Source organism: Monodelphis domestica, chromosome 4 (assembly GCF_027887165.1).
Source record: "Monodelphis domestica isolate mMonDom1 chromosome 4, mMonDom1.pri, whole genome shotgun sequence".
In the NCBI taxonomy this organism is placed as follows: domain Eukaryota; kingdom Metazoa; phylum Chordata; class Mammalia; order Didelphimorphia; family Didelphidae; genus Monodelphis; species Monodelphis domestica.
Window position 1 is genome coordinate 242,541,293 of NC_077230.1, and position 23,939 is coordinate 242,565,231.

Here is a 23,939-nt window from a genome sequence, read left to right on the forward strand (position 1 = left end):
TCAGAGGATGCAAACTCTAGTCCCCCTGGCATTGGATATGAGGTCAAATTTTGGTTCTCCTACTTGGGTAACCTTGGGAAAGTCATTTGGCTTCTCTGAAAAATAAAGGTGTTTGGACCACATGGCTTTCAAGATCCTTTTCAGTTTAAAATCGTAAGGACCATCATATTTTTCATCTTTTAATTACCCATGTGACCTTGTTTCAGTGTAAAATGAGTGGGTTGGATTACTGGCTTCAAAGAACCCTGTCATCCCTAAATTTGTGGATCATTAAGGTACTTTTTAAAAAATCCTGACCTTTTTTCTTAGAATCAATACTATGGATTGGGTCCAAAGCAGAAGAGTGGTAAGGGCTAGGCAATGGGGGTTAAGTGTTTGCCCAGGGTCACATAGCCAGGAAATATTTGAACCCAGGATCCAGCTCTCAGTCCACTGAACCACTAGCTGCCCCCTACTAATGTACTCTCACATGTAGTATCTCTTTTGATTTTCCTAATAAATCCTTGAGGTAAGTAACATTATATTATTATGCCCATTTTTACAGAGGCCCAAAGAGATTAAAGAATTTGCCCAAAGCCACATAGCTAGATAGATAAGAGAGCTGGACACCAAACCTAGAATTTTGGCTTCCAAACCCAGGAGAATGGCTTATGTTTCCGTTTCCAGTGGAAATTTGTTAGCATAGCCAGAAAAAAGGCTCTATGGTGCTACCAACTCCCATGCAATGGAGTACCAGGGGACTGATTACTTGGAGCCTCTCTGAGTGTGGAGCCTTAATGCTCAGAAAACCTAGGTAAAATTTAAGTCATTAAGACTCTCCAAGTCCTTTGAGTGAGTTCCCTGTATTGTAGAGAAACTTTTCCTTAACATTCTGCCTCCAGGTCCCCTAGTCCATTAGGGCAAGTGCACAAAGCTAACTGACAGCAGTTCCTAAGCAATGAAGAAATTACTTTAGAACCTCTCATTTTAACTGCATAGTCCTGAACCTTGACTAATAGTCTCGTTGGTGACTGAGTATGTTTTCAAGCACCAATGGTCCTAGGAACTGATTTTGGATTCCAAAAGGCTGGCATCCCCATGCATACATATTGGGTCTGATTGTTGCTTACAAATCAAGTGCTAGTTCTCTCAAGGACTAATCCTACCCTATCTAGTTTGAGGCAATAATACAAGGAGGACGGATCTGTCCATAGTGTCACAGCTAGGAGACCTTACAAACCAGTTGGTCCAACTACCTCATTTTGCATGTAAAGAATCTAAGAACCAGAGAAGTTCAAAACAGGTAAATGTGTCACAGAGCTCAGGTTTTGAACCCAGCTCTTCTGATTCCCTTATTCCTCATTGTATGCTGAGTCACCTTTGAGCAATACTTAGACAAGACCAAGACTCCTTCCTTTTCCTCCTTCATGATGGGTCTCTTGGGTGAGAAGGTCCCTGGGCCTATATTAAATGCTAATATGAGAAATATAGGCTCTAGAGGTGGAAGAGACCTAAGATATTATCTAGTCTGATTCCTTCATTCTGTAGAGGATGAAAAGGAAGCAAAGCAAATTTAAGAGACTTTGCAGACAGGTCATTTGCTCCCAGGGCTTCCAATGCTCTTTACGTCCCACCATGTGATCATATTTCAGAGTTAGTACAAGAAGATACCTCAGAGATGATCTTGTCTAACCATCTCATTTTATTACTCAGAAAGTCACCATCTTTTTGATGGTCTTGTTATGTTTCAAAATGGATGGAACAGAAGGACAGTATTAAAAGAATTGGGAACATTGTGAAGTTTAGTGAAGCTTGAAGTGCCTACAGGTGTTTCCTCCTGTTGAGCTGGGGTGACCCCCAGGGATTAGCATTTCTCCTAAGCAGAAGGCCAGAGAGAGCTTGGGTTGTGATGATAACTCAGTCTTGTTGAGTGTTTAATACTCAATACAAACCACCCCCTCCCCAAACCCTTACAGAGGGTCTTCCAGGCTCCTCATTGGTAAAATGAGGCATGACACTGGAAACCATGCACACCAGTTTTTGGAGTCCCCTCCACATCCATCTCCCTTGTCCATGCTAGTGACCTTCTTGATGTTCTGACCTAGCTGGAGACTCATTGCCCAAGGCTGGTCATTCACTGACTCAGGAGGGATCTCGAAGTAGGGTGAGGAGCCCCATGCACCAAAGGGAAATGTACAGGGCTTGTGGTTGGGAGGATGTGATGACGCCACCCCTCTTCACAGAGGGAGCTCAGGCCTTTTAAAAAGGTGGAGGAAACATCCTCTGAGCAAGCAGTGGAACTGGTGGTAGGAGAGCACCACGCAGGAGGAACTTTAAAGAAGCCAAACTGTCTGCTTCAAAGAGAAGAGGTGACATCCTGCTGCAGAGTATGCACTGGCAAAAATGTGAGTTTTGATTTTCGCCTCCATTGCTCAGCCTGGTAAGCATGGGGTCAGAGAGGAGGGAGCTCTTTGGCTGCTGCGGAAGCCTCAGTCTACCAGTGTCCTTGGGGCTGAGGCTGGGGCTCACATGATGGGCGAGTGGAGAGAGGCATTGAGTGGGTGAGAGAGAGATTAGAAAACAAGCCTATCACATGCTTGTGATGCTCATTTTCCAGCCTGGATGTAAGTTCCATGCACCAGGGTGGGACAGCTCATCAGATCACAGCTCCAGGCTATGAATCACTGTGGTGAAAGAAAGGGCAGTTTATGATTCACAAAAACAATAATAAGAGGTGGTGTATGGTTGGGGAAAGGGAAGAGGGCAGCTGTGGGTTAACCATGGGAGTGTCTTTATTATTGCAAAGGGCTATTCTTCAGGATGTCTTTTCTGGTACTTGGTTTTATAGGAATCAGGTAGGCCAAAAGAAATCTCTCTTCCTGTAATTCCTGGGAAAAATGCAGAAGCTGTGTTATGAAGATTCTCAGATATCCATTATTCCCTGTCCCATCCTGTCAGTGACTTGAAAGGTTGAACAATGATTATGATTTTAATGCCCTGATTCTTATGAAATAAGGCAGACCTTATTTACATTAAATGTGAAATAGCAAAGATGGATCCCAGAGGTCCGTTATTTCTATTCAACATTATTTCAAGATGATCTCAAACTCGTCAAGCTAGATTTAGCTCCTTACAGCAGATTATTTTCATATTTGCCCTGTGAAGTAGATAGTCCAGGTAGTCCTGTTTTACGGATGAGAAAATTAAGAAAAGTTACAAAGTTAATAAATACCAGAGCCTCAAGTGGAGTAGAATGTATACTTCTTGAGAGTAAGGATTATTTGTTTTTTTAATCTTCTTAATCCCCATTTCCCAGTAGAGTATGCTTTATGCATAATAGGTTCTTAATGAAAATTTGTTCTATAGAATTAGATTTAAAAATTATAAATAAATGGATTATATATGTCATATATTTATATGTATACATAAATAAATTTGTAAATTATAAATAAATATAAAACCTAAAATTTGGTTCAGTTCAGTCCTGATTTCCATTCAGTTTCCCATAATTCTTTTGTGTTGAGATGATAATTTTATTATTCTTATGAAGATTGAATTAATATGGCAGGTCTCCCTCAAGTATAAATATTAATGGAAAATTGTTATATCCATCTCTCAAGTCTTATTAAAAATTTCCCCTTGCCATCCTTGCCAATACACATAAATCTTGCTTTTGGGCAACCCTGTTCAGGTTTTATTTTATTTTTGTTATTTATTTATTCAAGTCAATTTATTTTATTTTGGTCTAATTCATCAAGACAAAATTTTCTTTTGTCCTAACTTATTTATTTATTTTTATTTATCTTAATTTATTCAAGACAAATTCTTATTTTGGTCTGACTCTGCAATTTTACTTGTGTAGAGTTTTCTGGACTAGAAAACTTCTTTTATCAATTCATTTTCTCTGCACTTTATAGTCTTTCAGAGCTACTTAGGGCATTGAGAAAGTAAACAATTTGCTCAAGTTTGCACATATTTATCAGATGTGAGATGTGAACTTAAGTCTTCCTAACTCCAAAGTCAGTCCTTCATCCACTGCTCCATGTTACTTCTCTTCCCTTCTGGTTAACAGAGGAAGGAACATCAATTACTAAGCCCAACAAATTCCCAAAGTGGAAACTATGCTGACCACTGGCAACAAGTATACTCACTTGAAAGTGACCTCCTACTTAGGAAGAGGTTGGCTCTTTATCTACTATGCCATGCTTCCTATTATGAGAAAAATTGTGCCGTGATTATTCACCAGATAAAACTATTCACTGGAAAATTCTTTTTAAATTTCATCTTTTCTAGTATTTCTGAAATTATTTTGATTTTCAAAATGTGACTTACATGCATATGTAAGCAAAGTGAAGTCCACTTGTATAGCTCTCCTTTGGAGACACTTGGCAATAATATCAAGAATAGCATAGAAATTGCGTGGTGCAGTGGATAGTATGCTGAATTTGATGAGAGGGAACCCTGAGTTCAAATATTGCCCTAGATACTTTCTAGGTTTATGACTCTGGGCAAGTCCTTTAATTTGTTTTTGCCTCACTTTCTTTATCTATAAAAATGGAGGAGGGGGAAGTAATAATATCATATATTATATCACCTCAATAATATACCGGGTTGTATGTGGATCAGATGGGATAATATATTTAAACACTTGATAAACTATATTACTATGTAAATGTTAGTTATGTCATTACTTTGATGCTTTTTGGACTTTTGAGCTCCTATTGTTGTTTGATGTTGTCAGAAGGTTATATTTTACAAATTTGATTGTATTAACATCTTTTAATAATTTTGTGATTGTCTCTTGATATTTTCTAACCAAACTCATATTCTAATATGACCTTCATATTAGACAGACTAATTCATATTGGACACACTTATATTTTGATATAAGTACTAAAATTTTCCAGTTTTACACATTAAAAATGTTTAAGACATCTATTATTTTTCTGTCAATGTGGAAACTCTTTCCACCAAAGCAAATCTCAATCAATTACTGACTTACAGTGAAGTCCTAGGAAGGACTGTGGTATCGTGGAAAGAGTATTGGTTCTGAAGTCTGAATACCTAGGTTCAAATCCTATCTCAGACACTATCTGAACAATTATGCAATCTTTATGGGCCTCAGTTTCCTTATTTGTAAAATGAAGAAATAAGACTCCGTGGCCTCAGAAGACCCTTTAAGAACTAAGAACTAAGAACTTGCTAGCTATGACTCAGAGACAACATGATTGGAATTTAAACTGTCACACTTGTGCCCACCCATCACTGGAAGAACCATGTTGACATGTTACTATGGCACAACTCAATTCCCTTCCTGACAGTGCTTCTGAGATGAAATGGAAATGAGAAAACATGAGCCTTTGAACACTAATCTCAGTGCCTTAAAAATGTGTATAGCTCTTCAGTGTGCTGATGACTTCAGGAAAAATCAGTAAAAATAAAGACAATATTGTCAGTCCTTTTAGAGTAATTAAGGTCAAAAATTGCTTGTACCTTACTCCACCCCACTACAGGGCAGAGTATGAATTCAAACATTAAAAGTGCTGAAGAGACACTTTCTTTTTCAGAAAACATCCTCCAGGCATGAGCTGAAATGACTGTAATAATGACTGGAAAGAGTTAAGAAAACACCAACTTTGAAAATAGGACACTTCATCCCTGCCTGCTCAGTGAACCCCAGGAGGCTCTAAAAGGCATAGGATAGTAATCCAAATATGGAGCTAGGCTAATGGAATAGATCAGAAAAGGGGCAGTGACAAACTTCAGACCAGTTGGGACTAACTGGGGTCAGGAAAAATTCTACATGGAAAACACTTTTTACCATTCATTTTCTAAAATGCCGAGTTTTAGATCCTCTCCTTTCCTCCCTCCCTCCCCTCGCCACTCCTTACGATGGCAAACAATTTGAAATAGATTATATACAAGTGTGATCATGCAAAACATTTCCATATTGGTCATGTTGTGGAAGAAGATACATATAAATAAATAAACTCACAAAGAAAATAAAGTGAAAAATAGTAAGCTTCAATCTGTGTTCAGAATCCATCAGTTATTTCTCTGGAAGTGGTTAGCATTTTTTGGCATGAATCCTTTGGAATTGCCTTAGTTATAACTGCTTTGCTGGAAATAGCTGAGTTATTCACAATGATCACTGCTACAATATTGCCGTTACTGTGTACATTGTTCTCCCAGTTCTGTTCACTTCATTTTGTGTCAGTTCATGTAAGTCTTTCCAGACTTCTCTGAAATCATCCTGCTCATTATTAATTATAACACAATAGTATCAGGAAGGATTCTTGTCAGTTTCACAGCCGTAGAGGCTGATATGTTTCTATTAGGATATAAATTTTTCAAAAGCAATAACTTTTCCACTTCATATTGCTTGTCATAGGGTAAATATTTACTCCATTCTCATTGAGTAAATGAATGGAAATAGTAATCTCATTTAGCCAAAAGTGATGGATAGACTAATGAAGAAATTGTTGGGTCAATTAGAAAAGGATGGTGTTTTGCAAACATAAATATAGAGAATCTGGACCTTTCCTAAATTTATAGCTATCCAAATCAGGAATCCCCTTTAGTTCCAGGAAACTAACCAAGTCTCAGAAAGACGGGACATTAGGCTACTGGGTCACACCAAGCCACCTTGAATACTTCTTTTCTTATTTCAGTAATTAAAAAAGCTCAAACCATAAAATTAAAAAAAAAAGTTCTCTAGCTACAGGCATTTAAAAACAAAGAGCCAGATTTTCCAAGGGCCCCCAATTGCTGGCCTACTAAATAAGGTAGCCCTTTCATTTTGGGACCACTAAGGAAACATAATGGCCCCAGGCTACAGAATTTTGAGAATTTGTATGGAAAGGAGAAAATATAGTAGTCAGACCACTTTTGTGTCTCCTTGATTCTGAATATCAATATGATTTACCAAACATTCACCATGTGCCTACTATATTCACTTCTCTTTATTATCAATTAAAATGACTAGTTGTTTCGAGTCACATGTAAATAGCAGCAGCACATCTGGTTGAAAAATTAACATTTTAGTCAAACAAGAGTTTTGTTTTTGGTTTCAGGGATGTATATCTATAGAAATGCCCTCTACTTCACCCCTCCCCTCCAAAAGCCCTAGTTCTTTGGACAAATTGTTTTGGTGTTGATTGAGGGCTTTAACTAAATCCAGATACCATCTGATATAAACTCCTTCATTTTATAGATGAAACTGAGACAGTGGAATATTAAGTGACTTAAATGAGGTAGTAAATATCAGAAGCAAGATTTGAACACGGGTCTTCAGATTCCCAAGCCTTCCTATAGTGTGACCTTCCAGGTATGGGGTTCTAGGGTCTGAAGACATGACAAGCAACTACAAGCTATTATAGTGCAGGTATACCTTTACTTTATGAAAAATTGACATATTCAAATCAGAACTTCAAAAATAGATAAATGGGAGGCTGGCGATTCAGAGTATAATAGGATTCTTTGATTCACAACAGTACTTACTTCAAGATTCTCTAAGGATCATAGAATTTATAATGAGAAGAGATGTTTAGAGACACTAAAATGAAACTACAAGTCAGAGACTTAAGTGATTTGTTCAGTGTCACTAAGCCAATGGCAGAGCTTGGATTTAAATGCAAGTCTTTTGATTCCAAATCTGGTGGGTTTTTTTTTTTTTCAAATAGCATTCTTATTCTCCTAAACCTTTTAAAACAGATTATCAGGGGGAGCAGTTAGGTAGTACAGTGAAGCCAAGCTTGGAGTTGGGATGACCTGGTTTCAAATCTGTTCTCAGACACTTCCTAGCTATGTGGCCCTGGGCAAGTCACTTAACTTTGCCTACCCTTTGCCCTTCTGCCTTAGAGTTTTTGCTAGGACAGAAAATAAATTTGTTTTTTTTTAAATAGATGTTCAATAATAAAAATGCAATTTAGTTGTAACATTTCCAGAACATACCTGCTGAATAAAATGAAGCATACCTATATGAAGAAGTAATTTGGAGTCTGGGAGAAATAAAGCTAAATGTTCCTGTGATGTGCTACCACATTAGTCTCATTTAACAATGGCCAGGAAACATTTCTACTTATTGCTTACTCATTGTGACATCAAATTTTTCTGCTGATGACCTATGGTACATGTGGATGTGGAATCCTGTGGAAAAGACCATTCATTCAAGAGTCAGAGTATCTGAGGCTAAAGCCTATCATTGCCTCTTGATATCTATAAGACCTTGGACAAGTTACCTAACCTCTTGAGGCCTCTCTTTATCTGAAAAACAGAGATTTAATTAGATGGCTTCAGAGTTTCCTTCCAGCTCCAGATCTCTTTGAAAAGAAGAATGCAACAGTTCAGGTTCACTGATCTTTGCAAAGTCCCCTTTATCACGTAGTTTCCAGGAACATACTGCTTGTGTTTGGTAAAATGAAGGTGGTTGGACATCTACCTCTGGCTATATAACTTATGGCTCTTGGATTTCTTATTGATAGAAACAAAGCCAAAAGACTGATGCTTTCCTATAGACTTGAAGTCCTTTTGCTGATGTGGGTCATGGTTCTCCCACAGAGAGAAAACTTCCAGAAGAAAAATGCCAAAAGTGAGGCCTGCTGGAATATCTGCCACTGGTCTGTTCCAGAGTATCCATGGGGCACTATGTTTGATGTCCAGTGATAAATGCCCCGTGAACTTTCCTGTATACACACTTCAAGTTTGCTAAAGCCCTCAGAATTATGGAGTTCTAAATTTGGAAGATCTCTTTGGTGCTAGACAGAGTATCATTCATGATCTGTTTTTCTATACTCCTCTGTCTGCTCTTTCCTTCCTATTTCATCCAGCAGAACAGATAGCAGACAGACTGGTTGAGTTCCAATAGACCAAGTCTGCTGTGGTCGATACTACTTTACACAGACAGTTTCTTATCTTGATGTTTTAAGGAGAATTCAAGACCCCCAAAGCAGCCTCTTATTCTCAGGAATGCTTTTCTAAAGTTAATGACTTCAGTGGTATATAGAGGCTCCATTCCTAGGACCCCCTGCTATGTCATTGATTCTGGGATAGCCTTGTGTTTATTTTTCTGACATTTTTTAATTTGGGGGGTTTGATTAATAAGCTGATTGTATTTGAATTGAGTGAGAAGTGGCATTTGAGGCAGTGAATGAAAAGCAATGTTGATCTAAAAAACTGAAACAAATAGGTGTTGCCTCTTCTTTTTTAAGCAGAAGTTTTGTTATTACATCTCCTGGGAAAATGAGGGTACTTCAAGAATCTCCAACCAGAACTTTTCTCAGAATAGGTTAGTGCTGAGATAGAAATAACCAAGCAAGGTTTCATCATCCCAAAGATCAGTGGAAATCTTTCTTCTTCTTTATCTAGGGAGGAAAAAAGATCATCAATGCAAATGAGGAAATACAAGATGGGTCACAGGTTCCCAGTGTTTATCAATGTTATGAAGAGAAAGTCAAAATAATGCCAATGGGTAGAGGGGAGTCATATTGCTGGATCAAAACAGTAGCACTTAAGAAAGAAAGGCAAAGAGGAGAATGAACAAGAATTAGAAACTTAAATACAGACACATCAAAAGTTCTTTTGGTGAATAAATGAATGAATGCTTTGATAAATAAAGCCTAACCCCTTGCCATTGCAAGAATCTCTTCTACAACATTTTTGACATATTCTTGAACTTTTCTAGCCTGGTGTAGGGGGGCTACTATTGCATAAAAAGGAATACAATTTGGGATTTTTATCTAGATGGTCTCAAAGGTCCCCATCTAGTTCTAAAGTTCTGCAGTTTTAAAGCATTCTAATGATGATAGGTCATGTTTGTCTAATTCTATAAGACTGGCCAAATCCTTTGCCCCCGCAAGTCCTTTCAAGTAGGTATATAGTAGTATATATAGTAGTAATCTCGGTAACCGAGGATGACAATTGTCTTTGTGCTCTTTCAAGTAGGTAGTAAAAGTATTACTATAGTCCCCATTTTAGAAATTTAGTTGAGGGAACTGAGTGACTTGACTAAGTCCAGACCACTATTAAGCATCAGAACTGAGACTTGAATTGAGATTTCCTTGGTCTAGCTCTTTTTCTACTGTTCCACATTGACTCACATTTTAGGAAATGGGTGGGAAAGGTCTAGATCAGTGATGGCGAATCTATGGCACACACACACACCAAAAAGGGCACGCAGAGCCCTCTTTGTGGACACACCTGCAGTCACTTACCGGAGTTCATTACTAAAGCCAGAGAGACTCAGGGAGGAACTGTTTCTTTCCCCATCTCCATGCACCTGAGGACACTCCTCATTTCCTGGCAGTCAATGGCAATGCTTCCTCCCTCTCTGTCTGGGGTAAGGCACTGGGGGGCAGTTGGGCTGCATGAGGGTGTGGTGCAGAGGGTAGCCTGTTGACTCTGTGGTGAAGGTGATTCCTGTGGTGTGACTGGAGAAGAGTTAGTTTGAGAGGAGCATAGCTCATAGCATGGCAAAGAACTGGCGGGGAGCAGAGTGCTCAGGCCACTCTCCTCCCCCTTTCCACAGGAACCTCTCATCACCTACCCCTCTATCCAAAAGCCCAATGGGAGTGCTTCCTCCCTCTCCTGTCAGGGGTAAAGGGATGGGGGGGCAAAATGGGAGGGAGAGATGTGGCACTTGGTGGAGGAGGGTGGGCACGGCACTCGGTCTGGGGGGTGAATGGGAATAGGGTCCAGCATTTCATCTCTAAAAGGTTCACCATCACTGGTCTAGACCTATGATTTCAATGATGTGGCTGGTAAGTCAATAAGTATTTGTTAACTAAAAAAAAAACAAAACCCTAAAACTTACCTTCTGTCTTAGTGACAATTCTAAGACAGAGAAAATGGTAAAAGCTAGGCAATCAGGGTTAAGTGACTTGCCTAGGGTCAAATACCTTGGAAGTATCTGAGAGCAGGTTTGAACCCACCCCAGAACTGGTACTCTATCCATTATGCTACCTAGGTGTCCCAGTGTTTACTAACTTAGTGTCAGGCATGGTCCTGAGCTCTGGATATACCAGAAAGGTCAAGAAGTTGTTCCTGACCTCAAGGAGTTCAAATTCTAATTAGGGATCTTATATTCTGTTCTTGGAGTTCTTGATGAGGAAACTCCTGCTACCAATGCAGATGTTCAAATGCTCTTCCATTAAAGCCTTAGAGAGCTGTATGGGTGCACTGAGAAGTCAAGCAATTTGCCCAGGGTCACAATGCCAGCCTGTTTCAGAGGTGGGACTTGAACAGCAAATCTTCCTGGTTCTGAGGTTGGCCCTCTATCCTTGCACATAGTAGGTGCATTATAAATGCTGGTTGATTGATATTATACCACACCACTTCCCACATGCTAGAGTCTTGATTTAGATCTATACTAATAGACATATGCTTTAGGAAAGGTGGTAGCAATTTGTTCAACATCCTTGCATAGAAACTTCTGGAAACTTGACCATCACATATGCATAGTCTATCTCCAAATAACCAATCCCTAGTCCATTGTGCCATGGAAGAGAATTTCCCTAATAAAATCCAATTCAATTTAGTAAGTATTTATTAAATACCTACATATGCTAGGTATTGTGCTAGGCATTGGGAATGCAAAGACAAAAATGAAATGAGCTCAAAGAGTTCAAATTTTATTGAGAGAAACAACATACATAAAAATATCAATATGAAATATAGTGAAAATTGGGGCAGCTAGGTAGTATAATGGATAAAGCTCCAGGTCTGGAGTTGGGAGGATGGGGTTCAAATATGATCTCAGACACTTCCTAGCTGTGAGACCCTAGGTAAGTCACTTAACCCCAATTGGCTGTCCCTTGCCACTCTTCTGTCTTAGACTTGATACTGACAGAAGGCAAAGTTGTTTGTTTTTTTTTAAGTTAGTAAAAACTTATTGACTGATGGACTCCATCAATGAAATCATAGGATCAGAACCAAACTTACCCCACCCACTCCCCAAGATGTGATTCAGTATAAAATAGTAGAAAAAGATTTAGGCCAAGGAGATCTTGGTTCAAGTCTCGGCTCTGACACTTATTTCTTAGAATCCATTGTTAGTATCACTTCTAAGACAGAAGATAAGGGTTTTAGAAACCTAAATACATTTTTAAAAAGAAAGTAATTTCAGTGTTTGTGGGATGTTTCTAATAGGAAGCACGATTTGCTAACAACAATGCAAGTTGTAGGGGGCCCACTGAGAAGAATGAGATGGGATTGACCTGATTAGATATAAGGGAGCATTCTGTGGAGCTTCAGTGATATCTTAAAAAACAAAACAAAACAGGGAAATAGATTAGCATCTACCACTAGTGAATGATTAAAAGCAAAAATTGGCCAAATTACACTCAAGCCCAAGTTTATTGATTTACTGATATCCCGCAGGATCTAAGTATAACCCTTCTGAGCCATTCTGGGACTCCATTAACTTGGGGCCTGAGACTTCTGGGTCTAAGCCCCAATCACACTTGACTCTTGTGGAGAAGCAAGCCTTATTTAGATAAAAGAAGAGGCTGCGGAACCCACTCCCTCTCAGCTCTCCAAGTGAGGGGCTTCTTGGCTAGGGATCATTGCAGTTGTCCCATAGAAAGATATTCAGCTTCTCATTAATCTGGAAAAGATGAATAACCTCCCGGCATCCCCCTCCTCCACTGTCTTTCAAAACTCCTGGTCTGTTTTGCTGTGGAATTTGGGTAGGGGTAGAGGGCGGGTGGAAACTTCTCTTACCTTCAAGGGTGTGACTTCATGCCTTGAAACTCAGGTTCGGATTAAGTTTCTTCCTCTGCCAACCTGTGCGGCCCCAAATACTGATCACAACCTTCACCCCCTACCCTCACCCCCATATTATTATTCTGTGTGGAGTGGGAACATTTAAAGTCCCATTCTTTGTGTGTGTGTGTGTATGTGTGTTGGGGGAAGGTTGGGGGTGGTTGGGCAAGGAGAGAGGGGAGGTAGATTAAGTTCTAGAAATTTGGGCCACTGCCAGTAACATACTTACTCCAAAACAACTTTCTTAAGCCTTCCATTCTCTTAATGTATTATTAGCCCCAATTTACAGATGAGGAAATGGATGATTTCAGAGGGTAAAGGACATATCCAAGATCTCAAAACTAGTAAATGGCAGAGCCTCAGCTACTGTAGAATGCAAGTTTCTTGAGGATCAGACTTCAGTCCTGGATTTCTGGTTATCTCCTTATCCAATGAATCCTAGACACTGTTTTCTGTGCTAGTCTGAGAATAGTCAGACAGGTTCCTGGAAAGGATATTCTAGGGGTCAGGATTGTTCTTTCATGTTCTTGCTGCTGCTGTCTCTCCCTTATTCCACATTCTGCCTTTTCTTTTTAGTTTATGCTTTCCCTCCCTCTTGGGTACACCTGATTTAGAACATGATAAAAATGAAATAAATGCTTGTTTGCTGACTAATTGTTCCTGTAAGTCCCCAACTCCCTCCTGCCTAATCTCCAGGCACCACCCTTTGGTGGGAAACCATCCTCTGTTTCCTTCCTTAGGGGCTTTACCAGGAGGGATCTGCCTCCCTTATGCCCAGGCCTGTCTTGTCCCCATAACAAAGCTTTCCCCCTTCCTGATGCTTGACTGCACCTCTTCATCACATAAAACAGGCCTGCTCTGCCCCATGGGAACAATGAATCAGGCCAGACTGGGCATCCACAGCTGCCCATTGCATGATGGGGGCAGGTTGGGACAGGAGGGAACTTTGACTATGACAACAAGTAAGCGTCAGGGGGCATTCCAGGGGTTCAGAGAGCCTGCTGTCAGAGGTTTTTTGTTGCTTTGGTTTTTTTTTTTTGTCAGCTCATCTAGCCTGATGGGATAGGCAGGAGATAGCGATATCATCACTTTTGAGAATGTAGTCTTTGCTCTTATGAGCCTTTTTTATTTCATGAACCTCTTGGGCATTCTGGGGAAGCTTATCATCCTCAGAATGTTTTTAAATGCTATTAAGATGTGTGTGTGTGAGTGTGTATGCATATATAATGGATATTTAAATAATATAAAATATGTGTGTAAATGAATATATATAATGGCTATTTAAATGCTATAAAATATATAGGATTACAAAAGAAACTACTTATATTTCTCCCTGTCCAAGTTCATGAATGCTCTGATATCTCTCCAAGGACCCCCAAAGGGAGCCTATTTGAGGAGCCCCTCTTCTAGGAGGAGAGAATTCTGGAAACAATCATGGAAAAAACAAAAGGTTTCAAGGCAAATGAATTTGGATGGGCCCCACTCTTTCCTCTCTTTCTCCCTACTGAATACAAGTCCATATTGGGGACAGTTCTGAATGAGATGGAAAGATGATTCTAATTTGGTCTGGAATAGCCAACCCAACTGATTTCATGGGACTTAAGAGGTTTAGGTTTCATTAGGGTTGGCTGGGTTCCCTCTAGTTCCTGAGTTGTCCAGGACTGGGCCATAACTGATCTCCTATTTCTAGCCTCATTAGGGGAAGAGCTATATTCTACTTAAACAACTGGGCCAAATAAGCATTAGGCCAATTGCATTCTTTGCAACCTGGGTCTCTGACTTGGAGACCAGTGTAGGCTCTGATCTAAGTCTAGGTAGGTCTAATTTCCTTTCTGATGATCAAAATGCTCTTCTCAGACCTCAATGCCAACTCTTAAGAGCTGGGCTTGCCCAATTTGGTGGAGAAAATTCCCAAGACTGGAAGTCATTCATGTTGTGCCTCTTAGTACCTGATAACCAAGTCTTCTAAGGCCAAGAAGTCAGCTATGTGTGCTTTTAATAGTACTATGACCAGACTCAGACCCAGACTCAGGCAGGTCTGGGGTAGACTCCATTACACACAGAGATGCAGGTTTACCTCAAGATCAAGCATTATAAACTACTGTTTAATATATTGTACCACAACAGCAGGAACACAGGCATTGGAATTGAAAAGGACATTAGAGGTTACTTAGTTTACTACCTCTTCGTAAGGAAAGTGATCCACGGACTTGTCCAAAAATCACATAGGTTATAAAGAGCAGAGCTGGGATTTGAACCCAGGTCCTCTGACTCCAGATTTGGTGCTCTTTCTAACATCATTTTGTCCCTTAAGGGTTCTGTGCCATCTTGGACTTTGTGTGAAGTGATCAAAGGTTCTACAAGCCAGCACCATCCCACTATCCTGAGCTCACAGCCTAATAGACGGGACACCTTTCCTTTCAAAGAGTCCCCTTTGTATAGTAAAGAAGTGACGCAGCCCTTGCCTTTAGGTCTGAGCTAGAAAGAGGCCTGCCTGTATAGGATCTCTTCCAGGAAGGAAGGAGGGAGAGAAAAGTTGAGTGGGTGGCCCTGGTGGTAACTCCTGGCCATCTCTTCTCCCTTCCCCCAATAATGTTGTCTGGAGCTGCTCTGCTCCACTGACCTCAGTTTCTGTAAGGGGCGGAGAAGTTGCAGCTGGCTCCCCAGGTGGACTTATCCTCTGTCATTTCAGTCATAAAACTCCCAAAATAAAACTCTGAGGGAGGGGCCTCTCAGTTCTCAGGACTCTACATTTGTCATCTGGGAGCCATGAGCTTCTCTTCTCCCTTATCTCCTTTGGATATCATCATTTCTTCGGGAAAGAGATATTTTCCATTGGAGGGTGGGCTCAGGGTGCACCAGACCTCCTGCCTGTCAGAAGAAAGGGAATTTGAGCTGAGAAAATTATAGTAATGGGGCTTAACTGGGACTTTTGGTTCCATTCTGCTCAGACTTCTTTGAAGCTGATCTTGTGATTTTAATGGTAAAGGACTGACTCGATTTTGTGGATATAGGAATTAATTTAATTCACTGAGCCAGCAAGGGGTGAAAGCCTGGGAAAGAAGCTGCCTAACCCTGACAAAGATTGGGATTAGAGACAACCTAGCCACTTCTGTATAGTAATACTTTTCAGATATCAGATTAAGCTAAAATTAAATTGAATTAAGCATTTTAGGTGCCTCCTCTGTGCCAGGCACTTCCTCACAATAATCTTGAAGATAGGTGCTATTAGTCTTCATTTTACAGATGAAGAAACTGAGGCAGACAGCAGTTATATCACACAGGTAGTAAATATTCAAAATTTAACTCAAGTCATCTTGACTTCAGACCCAGGGCTCTATGCACTTGACCATCTAGAAGCCAAGTGGTTTCCCAGACCGACCCCGATGCCTGGAATACTCTCCTTCCTCATTTATCCCCCATAGTTTCCCTGACATTCTTAAAGTTTCAACTAACATACAACTTTCCCAAAGAAGCCTTTTCCAGGTCTCCTTAACCTTAGTAACTTCCCTCTGAGACTACCCCTAAGTTATTCTGTATTATATCTTGTTTATATAGTTATTTGCATGTTATCTCTAGTAGCTTTCCATTCCTACTAACTATATTGTCCTACTTCTATCTCTTCCCCCCTTTCTGACTAAGCTCCTTGAAGAGGCTGTCTACAATAGATGCCACCACTTTCTCTTCTCACTCTTCTTTACCCCCTTACAATTCAACTTCTGTCCTAATCATCCCACCAAAACCATTCTGCCCTGCTATCTCTTACTTGCTAAATCCAATGTCCTTTTCTCAGTCCTCATTCTTTTTGACCTCTCTACTGTAACTGCTGACACATTTGATGACCCTGGTCTCCTGTGATAGTATCTTCTCTCCAGTTTTTCAGGCCATCACTCAGAGTTTTCTTCCTACTTACCTGACCACTCCTTCTCTGTCTATTTTGCACGATCCTCCCCAAGATTCCACTCTCTAACCATAGCTGTCTCTCAGGGTTCTGTCCTAGGTCTTCTTCTCCCTCTATATTACTTCACTTGGTTTTCTCATCAGCTCATATGGATTTAAATATCATCCCTATGCTGATGATTCCCAGATCTTCCTATCTTGCCTCAATCTCTCTGTTGACCTCCAATCTCATGTATCTAGCTGCCTTTCAGATATCTCAAACTGGATGTCCATCTCAGTATGTCCAAAATGGAACTGATTAGCTTTCCTTCCAAACCCTCACCCACCTCCTATCTTTCATATTACAGTAGAGAGAAATACAGTGCCCCTCAGGTCCTCAGGCTCACAGCGTAGGAGTCTGGGATCCTCTTTATCTCTCTTTTCCTAAATTCAACTGTGACCAAGGCTTGTTGACTTCATCTTTGCAAAGCCCTTGAATATACTCCCTTCTCTCCTCTGACACTGGCACCTCTTTGATGAAGATACCCATCTCCTCATGTCTGGACTACTGCAATAGCATGCTGGTGGGTCTGCCTGCCTCAAATCCTTTGCAATTCCAATCCAGTCACTAAAGCAATTTTCCTAAAACACAGCCTCCATAAAGTTATTCTCCTACTCAATAAACTCCAGTGGCTCCTATTGCCTCTAGGATCAAACCCCAAATGCTCTCTTTGGCATTCAATGCCCTTTATAACCTAGCCCCCTCCTACCTTTCCCTGAAATATACTGATCCAGAGATACTGACTTCCCAGCCTTTCCTTGAACAATACACTCCATCTGTTGGCTCTAGATATTTTCTTTAGCTGTCCTGATGTCTGCATTATTTTCCCTCCTCAAATCTTATTACTGACCTTCCTGGATCCCTTTAAGTCCCAACTAAAATTCCATCTTTTTACTCAAAATCTTCTTTGACCCCCCCCCCCCTTTTTGCTACTCTCACTTTCTGCTTTAGTATCAATATTAAATATCCATTCCAAGGTAGAAGAATGGTATGGTCTGGGCAATGGGGGTTAAGTGACTTATCCAGGGTCACACAGCTAGGAAGCATCTGATGCCAGATTTGAACCTTTATTATTCTTCTGCTTCAGAACCTAAGATGGAAAGTAAGGGTTTTTCTTTTAAATTAAAAAATATATATATATATATGTATATATATAGTCATTCCCTTCCCCCTTCCACGCAAATCACTCTCTACTGTGATGCCTGTCCCATAGCAGGTGCTTAATAAATATTGACTGGAATGGAATTGAATTCCAGCACAAACAAGTCAAGTGGGACTCCTCAAACTGCAAAGTAGAATGGCAGCAACTTCTGAATTTTGCATTCATTCAGAAACCTCGGCATGTGTGCTTGCCTCTGGTTTGGTCTATTTGATCAGGTTTGATCACTTATTTACTTTTGAATTTTGCTCTGTGCAAATGTGTGTGCACGTGTGTGTTATGATGAAACAGAAGTTTCAGTAGAAAAGGTGAAAAAAATACTTTCCAAGATTACTTAGAAGAACCGATAAATATGTCACATGTTGAGGTGGGTCAGGAAATGTTTCACCTTTCAAAATGGGTCAAAGGGGGCAGGTAGGTAGTTTAATGGAATGGGAGCCAGACCTAGAGACAGGAAGTCCTGGGTTCAAACCCAAACTTCAGACATTTGCTCTGAGGAAGTCACTTAATCCCCATTGCCTAGCCCTTACCACTTTTCTGGCTTGAAACCAATATACAGTACTGATTCTAAGATGGAAGGAAAGGGTTAAAAAAAAAAAAAGACGGAGCCTTGGCAGGCAAAAATGCAGAGCCTCTCTGAGTGGGGTGGATCCAGCTTTATATATTGAAGTTCAAGTTTTGTCCTTTCTGAATGGGGCCCTTTTTCAGCAGCTCAACCCCGTGATGCCCACCATGGTGAACTGTAGTGAAACCTACTTGAGCGCAGTTGCTGCCAAGCCTATTTCTCAGCTGGCGGGCACTTTCAGAGGGGTGTCACAGTAAAGAAGAGATCACTGGTTCTGGAGCCAGAGTTGCTGAATTAAAATCCCATTTCTTAACAGAACCAGAAGAACATCATACACAGAGCCTGTAACACTGTGGAACAATCAAAGATAACTGACTTTGCTACTGATAGCAATGCAATGATTCAGGACAATTCTGTGGGACTTAAGAGAAAGAACGCTGTCCACATTTAGAGAAAGAACTGTGGGAGTAGAAATCCAGGAGAAAATATATGATTGATCACTTATTTTTATGGATATGTGATTTGTGGTTTTGTTTTAGAGGATTAGTTTTTTATAAAAATGAATAATATGGAAATGGGTTCGAGTGACTATATATATATATATATATATATATGTATGTATAACCCAGTGGAATTGCTTGTCAACTCCAGGAAGGGGATGGAATGAAGGAGGGGAGAAAGCGTGAATCATGGAACCATGGAAAAAAATTAAAAGTAATAAAATTTAATAAAATTTAAAAAATAAAATAAAATCCTATTTCAGATGCTTTGCCACCTTGGTCTCAGTTTCCTCATCTGTAAAATGAAAGGGTTGGTCTTCATGGCCTCTCAGCTTCCTTTTAGCACTAGATCTTTGACCCCAGAGGAAGAGCTATACGAACTGAATGCTGAGATCATTCATGCGTTTACACAAGGGCTATCTATCCCTTGTAGCCTCAAACCCAGGAGTCTTTGGTCTTATGATCTGTTGACTTAAGGACTAGCTCCCTGAACAGCTTCTGTTTCGTGAGAACCCAGTGCGGTTACTGGGGAGGCTCATTAAAACTATAAAGGCAGATATTTTTGCATATTTAATAGGTGATGTTTTATTATTCCTTAGTCAAGGAACTAGAAAGCCATGTTCATTTAAATCAGTACCGTTCACATGTGCCCTCTGGATTGGGGCATGGCAAGAGCCAATGGCACCCAGAGGTGGGCGGCACCAGCCCATGCTGGCTCAGCTCTTGCCCGACAGGGTTGGAGGTCTCTAGTGGGGCCGCAGCTGCAATAGCTTTATTTTTTGTGAGCTGGAGCATGTCCGGGGGTTCAGCAGGGGGAACCGAAATGTCTGCAGCTGCCTTTTTATACCCTCAGGTTTTCAGTTGTTCGCCTCTGAAAAGGGAAGCCCACGTTGAGGCCTGAATTCATGGGTTTTTCCGTAAATGAAATCTCTTTTTCCTTCGCCCCAACTGGCGGCTTCCAGTGATGCAGAAAGTCAACAGGGTTAAAATTTCAAATCCCCCAACATGCCATGCCAAAGGAAACTGGATGATGGCCTGCCTTGTTCTGACAATGTTTTCCCTGGTGACTCACCCTTGGAGAACAATAGGAAAAACAAAGGGCAGTGATGCTTTGGGGTCCATTGTGGTGTCCCATAGGATAATATAGGCATGGCTGTCTCAGAATCCCATTGTCTTTTCTATTGGAGGAGATTGTGGTTAAGTAATTGAGGGTGTCAGATTTGCCCTGGATGTCTCTTCTCAGACAGCTCTAGAATTTTACTTTCTTTAATGACTATTTTTCATTTTGACCATTTTAAAGATGGGCTGCATCTGGAATCTTAGTGCTATGAGGAAGTATAGCTATAATTTAAGATTTCTTTTCCCTTTCAAGATTGTGGAGAATCAAGACTCACAAGAGTTGCTATAGAATTAGAAAGACAGAATTATAGATTTAGGACCATAAGGACCATGATGCAGTGGTATTCTTTCTTCAGTGAGAACCAATCATTAAATTTTCAGTGTGAGCATTTACATCATGGAAATCAGCAAATGTTATAAATTAGGGCTTGATTTGTTGTTCTGTTCTAGACTTAAGGAAGTGATGGAAAAGACGTTAATAATACAGATTCTTCTTTTTTTTTTTAAACCCCTTCTGTCTTGGAATCAATATTGATTCTCTGGGCCTGACTCTTAATCTACTGAGCCACCTAGCTGCCCCCCATACAGATTATTCTTAAAAAGCGTGTTGAACATATATTATTTCCCCCAGAGCACTGGTTGTTGAATATTTTCCAGTACTGAAAAACTGTCCAAGTCAACCTCATTATTTTACATATGTGGACACAGGGGTCCAGAGAAATAAAACCACTTGCTTAAAATCACAGAAGTAGGAAAAGATGGCACCAGGATTTATGCAAGTCTTCTGACTCTACATCCAAATACCTTTCCACTGTATTGTATACATTATTGCTGTTTACAAGTATATCTGCTACTAACTAGCTGTGTGGCCTTAAAATAAATCCCTTCCCCTCTCTGGGCCTCACAAGAGTTGCTATAGAATTAGAAAAACAGAATAAATTTAGGACTATAAGGACCATGATGCAGTGGTATTCTTTGGTCAGTGAGAACATTTCATTTTTATTCATTATTTATTCATCTCTAAATAAAAGGGAGTTGGATTATCAGAGGGGCCAACCATATGAGTCTTGTAACACTCTTCAGCACAAGCCTGAACTAGATTAAAATATAATTGGGAAACACTTAAAAAATAAAACAAAGTAAATGATAAAACATAAAGAACATTTGAATTTATAGTATATATAAGATATATTATTTATGCACATAAATAAATAAAATAATATAAATTAATATTTATATTAATAAAAATAAATAAATTATTTTTATATTATATTTATATATAATTATAAAATATAAATAAATAAATAAAAATTTAATAAAAATAATAAATAATAAAAAATAATAAAAATAAAAATGTAATATATTTATATATTATATATAAATAATATAGTTTATATATTAATTATATATAATGTGTTTTTAGATATATGAATTTTTATATAATTTGAGTAAATAACATTGAAGTGACATCTCAAGAACTATATATGCCACTTGTAGACATCCTTAGGTAGGCACTATCATTTCTATTTGCCTTTGACATGACTGCGGACTTCTCAGGCCCTTTCCTCTGACTACCCTGAGACCTGGCAGATAATAATAGCATAACAGGAGCCTCCTGCCAGTTTCTGATTAGTGGCTGACTGAGGCCTCTTCAGTATTTGTTCAGGATTTCACTGGAATTGTGCTCTGACACTCTCCAAACCAGCCTTGTCAGGGAGCATTTATTTGCTCTCTAGCCCAGGGCAAATGGATGTTTAAACCAGAGGAAGAGTGAAAAGGCTGGTTTCCTTTCTCTTTATCCTGGGTTGTGGCTGGGCAGCAAAGGGGTCAGTTAGTAAATATTTTTTGTAAATATTTGCAGAGTCAAGTATCAGAATGAAATTGCAAGGAATGGGAGCCAGAGAGAGGCGTATGCCATTTAAGGGCAGAGGTATGGACAGAATGACCTCCAAGAGTCTGTTTTAGCCTGTGGGTAGACCTTATTCCACAATGCCCTGCATCCGGAGAGTTGGTTTATCCCACGTGAGCAACCCGTACCTTATGCCAGAGAAATGGAAAGGACTCCCTTTGCGTCCAAGATCCAGCAGCTCTGAATGTGGGAGAATTCTCATTCTGCCTGAACTGTATGTTTATGGGGGCTGAGCTCAGATTGCACTCCACCTTGAGTTGAGATTAAGGATGAAAAGGCCCAGTTTTTCCTAATTCTAAAGTTGCCTGCTAGACCTTGATATCTCTAATGCTCATTTCCCAGACGGACACTGATCGTCAGAGATGTTAGGTTAATCGTCCATGATCACAGGCAGCTAGATGGCTCAGTGGATAGGGAGCTAGGCCTCAAGATGGGAAGTGCTGGATCCAGATTTGGCCTATACACTTCCTATCTGTGTGACCTTAGACAAATCATTTAACTCCATTTGTAGACTCCTTATGATTCTTCTGTCTTAGAACCAGTTCATAGTATCAATTCTAAGTCAGAAGGTGAGTTAAAAGAAATTGTCTATGATCATCACATAGTTGGAAATCTGATTTGAACCCAAGGCTCCTGATTTTTTATTTAAATAATTAATTTAGAATATTTTCCCATGGCTACATGATTCATAATCTTTCCCTTCCCTCCCTCCTCCCCCCTCCCAGAGCAAAGCTCCTGATTTTAGAAGCCAACCATCAAACCAGTTTTCCTAGAGGACAACTTTGACCATATCACCTGTATGTTTAATCAACTCCAAAGGCTCCCTGTTGCCTCCAGAATCAAATATAAAATGCTGTTTGGCTTTTATAGCTCTCTATAACCTGACCCCTTCCTACATTTCCAGTCTTCTAACTCCTTACAACTCTCCCCTAATCCTCTGGGATCCAGTGACACTGGCCTTCTTGATGTTCTTTGAACTAGATACTCCATCTCCCAACTTTGGGCAATTGCACTTCTGTGTCTCCCTCCCCATACCCAGAGCCCTTTCCCTCTCCACCTCTGCCTCCTATAGGCTTTTCCTTCAAGTCTTAGCTAAATTTTCCTTCAAGTCTTAGCTAAAATCTCACCTTCTCAAAGAAGCTTTTCCATATCCCTCTTAATACCAGAACCTTCTCTCTGTTAATTATGACCAATTTATCTTTGTATATATTTCTTTCATACATAGTTATTTGCCTTTTGTCTCTCCTATTAGATTGCAAACTCCTTGAGAGCAAGGTCTTGCCTTCATCTTTGTATCCTCAGTGTTTAGCACAGTGCCTGGTATGTAGTAGGGGCCTAATAAACGCTTGTTTGGGGCAGCTAGGTGGTCAGTAGAGTTCCAGGTCTGGTGGTAGGAAGACCTGGGTTTAAATCTGACCTCAGATACTTCCTAGCTATGTGATCTTGGGCAAATCACTTAACCCCCATTGTTTAGCCCTTACAACTATTTTCTCCCCTTTTAAAAAATAAAAAACCCTTATCTTCTATTTTAGAATCAATATTGTATTGCATTCAAGACAGAAGAGTATTAAGGGCTTGGTAATGTGGGTTAAGTGACTTACCCAAGATCACAAATCAACGAAGTATCTGAGGTTAGATTTGAACCCAGGACCCCCTGTCTCTTGACCTGGCTTTTAATCCCTTGAACCATCTAGCTGTTCCCCTCTACCCCCATCTCCTTAATGCTCTTCTCCCTTGGAACTGATACAGTATTGATTCTAAGACAGAAGGTAAGGATTTTTGATATAGATAAATAGATAAATAAATACTTGTCTTGACTTGACTTGAATCTAGTGTACTACACAGTGTTTCCTAAGGCTCTGAGATATATTGTGACAGCAGGTTAGAAGCAACTCCTCATATAATTACTAGGAATATGTTCACATGTAGCAACTGGGAGTCATCCCCATTACCTAGAGCCAGTCTGGACTTTCCATCACCTGGAGATGTGAAGGAGGTAGAGAAGTGGA

At 39.9% G+C, this 23,939-nt stretch overlaps 1 long non-coding RNA gene across 1 annotated transcript; it reads right to left on the reverse strand.

The window, feature by feature from the left end:
- Positions 1-1,663: 1,663 nt before the first annotated feature.
- Positions 1,664-8,018, reverse strand: LOC130453766 (uncharacterized). The gene is made up of 2 exons (XR_008911312.1): positions 7,933-8,018; positions 1,664-3,162 (listed from the first exon to the last, which is right to left on the reverse strand). It is a non-coding gene; the product is annotated as an uncharacterized LOC130453766 (long non-coding RNA).
- Between the last annotated feature and the right edge of the window lie 15,921 nt (positions 8,019-23,939).